This window comes from Polypterus senegalus, chromosome 14 (assembly GCF_016835505.1).
Source record: "Polypterus senegalus isolate Bchr_013 chromosome 14, ASM1683550v1, whole genome shotgun sequence".
In the NCBI taxonomy this organism is placed as follows: domain Eukaryota; kingdom Metazoa; phylum Chordata; class Cladistia; order Polypteriformes; family Polypteridae; genus Polypterus; species Polypterus senegalus.
In genome coordinates, this window is record NC_053167.1 from 130,900,977 (window position 1) to 130,907,479 (window position 6,503).

General features: G+C 41.3%; 1 protein-coding gene across 2 annotated transcripts in view; it reads right to left on the bottom strand.

The window, feature by feature from the left end:
• efcab7 (EF-hand calcium binding domain 7) overlaps positions 1-6,339 on the bottom strand; it is a 115,795-nt gene extending 109,456 nt beyond the window's left edge. The window contains exons 1-2 of one of the 2 annotated variants that reach the window (XM_039735469.1): positions 6,251-6,339; positions 6,000-6,075 (exon numbers count right to left, since the gene is read on the bottom strand). The gene's annotated coding sequence lies outside the window, so the exon portion shown is untranslated. The remainder of the gene's footprint in view (positions 1-5,999; positions 6,076-6,250) is intronic. The other variant, XM_039735470.1, reaches the window with a different exon arrangement.
• Positions 6,340-6,503: the final 164 nt, after the last annotated feature.

Sequence of the window (6,503 nt, forward strand, 5' to 3'; positions counted from 1 at the left end):
AATGGATACCGGATGTTCTGGAAACTGCTGCCAGTTCTTATTTGGCTTTGGTAACTGGTGCTGGTTCATTTATGCTCTGATAACTTTGTACAGGATCGGTTCAGGGTCATATGTCCCAATGAGTTAGCACGATGGACTATTTATTACATTATAATGAGACTTTGGTTCCTGTGACAGTTAAAAAGGTTGCACTCACATAATCCTCTTCCACTTAAAATCATAGCCATTTTTGAAAAATCATTCTGTTAATATATAAAGCAGTGATTGGTTTGGGCACTCTGCGCCAGCTCTAAGTGAAGTTTGCTTTATGAAAGTTGACTGATTTCAATGGAACTGAATTTGGGCACCATTTAGTAAACAGGCCATTACCATCATTTATACAGAACTAGCAGAATACCCGCGCTTCGCAGCGAAGAAGTAGTGTGTTAAAGAAGTTATGAAAAAGAAAAGGAAACATTTTAAAAATAACGTAACATGATTGTCAATGGGCAGCACGGTGGCACAGTGGTATCCCTGCTGCCTTGTGGTAAGGAGACCTGTGGGTTCGCTTCCCGGGTCCTCCCTGCGTGGAGTTTGCATGTTCTCTCCGTGTCTGCGTGGGTTTCTTCCCACAGTCCAAAGACATGCAGGTTAGGTGCATTGGCGATTCTAAATTGTCACCAGTGTGTGCTTGATGTGTGTGTGTGTGTGTGCCCTGCGGTGGGATGGCACCCTGCCCAGGATTTGTTTCTTGCCTTGTGCACTGTGTTGGCTGGGATTGGCTCCCGTGACCCTGTGGTTAGGATATAGCGGGTTGGATAATGACTGACGGATGATTGTCAATGTAATTGTTTTGTGACTGTCATGAGTATTGCTGTCATCAAGGATTTGATTATCATTATTTCTTTCAATCAGGTTCGTATTTGTAGGATGTGTTGTGTTCAAGTTACATTCCGTGTTTGTCAACCGTTGTAAAGATAACAGGTTTCATTGATAACTTTGTGGTCATATTGAAACATTCATAAACATCCAAGTGTCCACTACACAAATCGCTACCCGTGAATCTAAGATGTTTCACAGGTATTCCCAGTTGTCCAAAGGTGTAAAATATTTCCCCATTTCTATACACTTGAAAGCGACAACGAAACAATTCCGCGGCAGCTATCAGTTCACATGCAGAACCATAGGTTGAGAGCTTAAGCCTTTCACTGCTATAGTGGTCCTGTGCAGTTTAATTGTCTCCTGTACCGTCATCAGTCCACACCTTGAACCTGTCCCAGTCATTCAGCACAAAAGACACAACGTCTCTGCGGATATCAAGGCTGAGACTGATATGGCCGTGGGATAAGTAAGAAGGAGAATGGAAGAGGCAGGTGGAATCTCAGGGCATGGAAACCGCTGGGTACGGGTCGGTGAATTTGTGATCGACGGTGATCACCGGAATAGACATGTTAGTCGGGATAAACTTGCACCTGTTGAGAAAGACAGAATAAAGGAAGGTGAGAAGCGGTGGAGCAGGGAATGAAAAGCAGAAGTCAGCACCAGGAACACGTACGTAAGCAAGTAAGGAAGCCCAACGATAACAGGCTTGAAGTGGTGGAGTAAGCGAAAAGGCAGGAGTCACCAGCAGGAAGACATGAAGGAAGGCGAACAATAACAGGCAGGAAGCGTTAAGAGTAAAGAAGAAAGGAGCAGTGAGCACGACAAACAGCTGAGGAAAGTAAGGAAGTGGGTGAGGAGGCACCTGAGCGCGGGATGTCGTTAATGTATATAGGCAGGGAGCCAACCACGTGGTAGGTGCGTGGACAGTGGCCGTGCGGAAAAATGAAAGGGGACCGGAGGCGGCCCTCGTGCATCTTTGCCGTCAGATAAATCCTCTGTTAACAGAAATAAGTAATGAAACTGCCAAAAGGAGAGGTCAGGTCTGAAAGTTCCTTACGGCATAATGGTAAGAACCACCAAAAAGAAGCTGTTATTTTCGAAAGCTCATTATGGGGCACGTCGTGAAATGAAACATACTTAACGTTTGTAAGTACAGTGCAAAGGATGAGCATGGGAAATTTGGGCTTCCTGCGTATATTGGAAGTCACAGAAATAGTGAGGAGGGACAGTTTAGGGGGTACACCCATTCCCCCCCCCTTGGGTGTTGCAATAGGACATGAAACATACCTAAACTTCATAAGTACACTGCAAGGAATGAGCACACGAAATTTCAGCTTCCTACCAATATAGAAAGTGGGAGAATTAGTGAGGAGTCAGTGAGGGCTTTGCCTTGTAGAGATACAGTGAAACCATGTGCTAATCAACATGTAAGAAAACAAGTCACCACACTGCAGCACCATGATTAGTGAGTTTAACAAACTTATCTCAAAACGTCTGTCAACATTAGAGGGGATTCACGCCATAGTATACATTGGTATCTCAAGATGAAGACCTTCTAAAGATTTCAAGATAAATAGAAATACTGTAGCAGGTATAAACTTCCGGTTTATGTAAGCGATTTGACCTCAGCATTTATTCCTGTTCACCATGGACTCCTCAAAAGTTGTTCTTCTTGAATAGCCCAATGAATTGGAACTTTTGTTTCATCCTCTTCTCTGTGTTAAACTGCCATATCTTCTGCCAGGTGGATTTTGGTTAAATGTGTTGAACTACAATTTAACAAAAGATCTCAGAGTTAAGATTTATGCAACTTGATAAAGGAGATCAAATTGTTTCACTTTGTCTGATAATATACTTCTTGGTATCTCCATGTGGCACTTAGGGCCACTGCTCTACTGTCAAGTTGTTTACCTGCCAGGGAAAAGTCATCTCAGATGAAGGAGCACAAGAGTCTTCAGGTAGAACTGTCCTTTCATCTGATTGGCCCGCCCAGCACGGACTCAGCTTTAGAATGGCCAATTGGAGAGAAGTGGCCTGTTGGCTGAGGTCTTCAGGTCTCTGACTGTGGCCGGCTTGTGTGACTCTTTTTCTATAATCTGGCTGTGGTTCTACAGTTAGCGGATGGGCAGATGTTGTTGTTTATTAAAATTTTTAATTCATTTTTGCTTTTGTTTTTGATGTGTTTGAACAAATATGTATCCTTAAATGTGATAGTTCTGCATTAAGGTGAGTGGTGTAATCCATACTTGCATTTCGCCTCTTGAGTTGTCGTGATGTCCCACGGCTGCACTTGGCGATTAGCGCTCTGCAAGAACAAAGCAGTTTGTACTGATGTATTGTATTTCTGAGGTGGCTCGGTGAAGAGGATTACTTCTGTTCTGTTTACTACATTTTCAGACGCCCATTGCATGCCCAACGTACATGGAAGGAGGTCTCTCTCTCTCTCACCTTTCACATGATTTCTTACATTTTTTTTTGGTTTTATATATGGGGGAATTTTTTCTTGTCTTCTTAGGGAATCGAGACCGGGGTGCTGTCAAAAAACAGGGCCTTTTAAAGCCTATTGTGTGACTGTGGGCTATACAAGAAATAAATTGATGTTGTGTTGTCATTGCTGTAAAATACATGCTCATTTTTGGAAGTGCTCTGAGCCTGTAGTGAGCAGTATAACATCAATGTATCAATGGAGCAAGGATAGCAGTCATGTGCTGAATGTTTTATGCAAGTAACAATATCACTGCACCCTGAACACAACATTAATACTATTATAGCTACCACTACAGACTTGAATTGAACCGAACTGTGAAGTTAAAACACATCACTACAGGTTTCTCTGTCAAGCTAAACTTTAACTCTACTCTGGTTTCTGTGCCTAGTTATTCCTAAATATTGCTTTGAATCATGTGTTTCATTAATCTTAGGCTTTACTCTGGACCTCAGGTCTGTTTAAAATACAAATCTGTTTCATTTACTTCTTAATAACAAAGCACTAACTTCTGAGCCTGGTAAAATCAGTTTCTTCCCATGTGGGGTAATTCTGTTTCCCTGCTGGATCCTATACATTCTAAAATTCTGCTTATGGTTTATAAAGCCTTAAATAATCTCGCCCCATCTTATATATCGGAATGTCTGACACCTTATATTCCAAATCGTAACCTCAGATCCTCAAATGAGTGTCTCCTTAGAATTCCAAGAACAAAACTTAAAAGAAGTGGTGAGGCTGGCGGCCTTCTGCTGTTATGCACCTAAAATCTGGAATAGCCTGCCAATAGGAATTCACCAGGCTGATACAGTAGAGCACTTTAAAAAACTGCTGAAAACACATTACTTTAACATGGCCTTCTATAACTGCAATTTAACTTAATCCTGATACTCTGTATGTTCAATTCATCATAATAACTATTCATGGTGGCTCTAAAATCCGTACTGACCCCTACTCTCTCTTCTGTTTCTTTTTCCGGTTTCTTTGTGGTGGTGGCCTGCGCCATCACCACCTACTCAAAGCTTCATGATGCACCAACATTGATGGATGGATTAAAAGGCAGAAGTCTACGTGACCATCTTCATCAAGCCCTTCCGTGAGAACCCTAAATCCAAAGAGGACTGTTTCATTTATGTTAGGTAGAATGTCCAGAGGGGACTGGGTGGTCTCATGGTCTGGGATCCCTACAGATTTTATTTTTTCTCCAGCCGTCTGGAGTTTTTTTGTTTTTTCTGTCCCCCCTAGCCATTGGACCTTACTCTTATTCGTTGTTAATTAATGTTGATTTATTTTGTTTTCTTATTGTGTCTTTTATTTTTCTATTCTTTATTATGTAAAGCACTGTTTGTATGAAAATGTGCTATATAAATAAATGTTGTTGTTGTTATACATGACTAATCTCTGTTTCAATTCTGGATCCTATGTTTTTATAATGTCTCCGAATCAAACTTGTGTTTGATTAATCTTAGGCTCTGCACTATTTCTCAAGTCCGTTAAGTTGGAGGCTCTACTCTAGTGAACAAATCTACTGTAGTTAACATTAGGCACTGCTCAACAGAAAGCGTCTGCTTAATCTTATGCCACGTTTTCCACCACTACCAGGAACTTGGACAAGTCTATAGGTGTAGTTTCAGAGCACAGTTTCCTCTGTACTATTTTACTCTGTGTACAATGCCCATGTTTCCAGCTTTTTTAATACTACCCTTTATGCTGCAATTCACTTACAGTGCGTTTCTAAGTTCTGCTAAACTTTGCCATCACCCAAACTACAATAAGTGGTTGTACTCAGTCTTTGAGAGTCGTGAGTACTTTTTCTATAAAATCAATTATTATACAGAACAAATATCAATTAAAACAATGAAAATGAGTTTTTAGAAATATCGAGCTAGAAAAGCAATGCTTGGAGTTCAAATTGAACCAATTAGTGAAAGGGTGTTGCGTAACCAGGAATTAATTTCAGGGGAACTTGGTTCAAACCTGTAATTCCCTCCCTGGCTCCACTTCTGATGTCATCTACTGTATAGTATGTACACCTGTGATGTGATTAGGACGTTTTTGAAGGTGTTCACTTTGGCATGTGTCCCAGATACAGAGCAGGAGCCAAGCTATCCACAAAATCTTCAGTGAACAGGAATGAAACACATTTCTTGTACTTATGAAGAAGCAGCTTTAGAATTAATTCTATATGTTGTGTTGTTGTTGAGTGTAACATCTGCTTCTTCTGTCACACTTTTGACAGCATTCCGATTGTCGTGTCTAGTTACATTTTGGGAAGACTATGGGTGACAGGATTCCGTTTCATTTGTCGTGGCGTGTTACCATTCTGGGTTACGTGCGTAAATGTAGCTTTTATTTTATCCGCTACCTGCTTAATCCTAATTTTTGCTCTGGAATCGATCGAGCCATTCATACATTTTCTAGACTGTCATGCAGTTTGGGAATGTTGAGGATCAAATGCCCATCCTTTCAGCATTGGTGGTAAAGGTGGGAATCAACCCGTGACGGTACTCGGTCCATCGGAAGGCACGCTCTAGGCTCTGCTCGGTCTCCCTACCTGCTGTTTTGCATGTGTGGGCTATTTATTACATTTTATTACTGACCGGCTGCTCAGCAAAACTTATGCTCATACTGCCTTCCAGTTTATTGAAGAACTTACCTTTGAATGTCCCGTCGTGTTCCAAAGCCGGCTTTGTCTTTGAGACGTCAGAGAGGATCACGTTTGAAACAGTACTCTTTAAAAAGAAAGTAACGGCAGATACTGTAAGATGTCAAAAAGCGAAGCGTCCTGTTTATTATCCCAAAAATACAGAAAACGTATCACAAAAATGCAGCACTTCTGTATATATCTTCTATGAACTTTAACACATCTGACTGTACAACGGAACAAAGGTTTAAGCAGATGTTTACCTCCTTCTTACACTTTGTTGGGCCATGAAGGACTACTTCACACACAAGAGAGAGTCACTCGTTGCCATGTAAACATAGGCGGGCACGCCCTGCTCGACTTCTGCTTTTTTTTCTGCTCGGAGGGAAACAAAACTCAAAAACTCAGTTCCTACATCCAGGAGTAGTTAACCTTTCCGGACGACTGCATGTACACTGTTATACGAGCACTATATATTATTTATAAGTACTTGTAATTTGATTAAAATCTACCTAG